Consider the following 880-nt stretch of genomic DNA (forward strand, 5'->3'; position numbering starts at 1 on the left):
ACGAAGCTTAAACTTTGGCGTAAACCAAGGTGGAATTAAAAATATCAGGTGGTGGAATCTAGTGCATTTTGACAATTCGTCACTTCGCGTTAGGTCCCCAGGATTCAAACATTGTTTACATTTTTAAAATTGTTCATTTAATTTATCTACTACATTTTTTCGATATAATGTTTTTTAAATATATATTTTGGGCTTTGCGAGTTCGCATTTAACATTAAAACATAGATTTAAGTGTGTTCTTTCTTGTTATTCCGTAAATTTATTCTATAATTCATTGTTTTTTTTCTACATTTTTGAGGATAAAAACTAAGAAATTATTTTTTTTGCAATTTTCACGTTAATTACTCATTATATACGAGCAGCATGGACAATTTACGTAAGATTCGAACTCTTACTCACATGATTTTACATTTCGTGCATAAACAAATCATCAAATCTTTTGTTAATACATCTGTTTTTTCAATAAAATCAATAGAAACAATAAATTGCACTTAGTAACAAATCAATCTTTTCTATTTGCTATGCTTTGTGTGCGGAAACCATTGGTTAACGGTTTTATAATGACGTAAAATCCCTCAACTATGGCGACCCCCCAAAGGCCCTTATCAACCACCTGATATTTTTAATCCACCTTGGGCGTAAACCAAGGTGGATTACACATACCATGTTAGGCCCATGTCTGCACTCCATCGGATGCGATTTTATCGGAAGGCCCAAAGTGGGTTTATTATACAGGTGGGCTTATCCCGAACAAATTGACAGCATTGCTGTAAAAAAATGAAAACGAAATGACAGGAGGGGATTCGATCATTTGTTGATGTATGCGTGTGAATTCCAATGGCTATTTTGGTTGATGTGTCGTAGTGTGGGTGAAGAACTA

The sequence above is a fragment of the Anopheles merus genome, unplaced genomic scaffold (genome assembly GCF_017562075.2).
Source record: "Anopheles merus strain MAF unplaced genomic scaffold, AmerM5.1 LNR4000405, whole genome shotgun sequence".
NCBI lineage: Eukaryota > Metazoa > Arthropoda > Insecta > Diptera > Culicidae > Anopheles > Anopheles merus.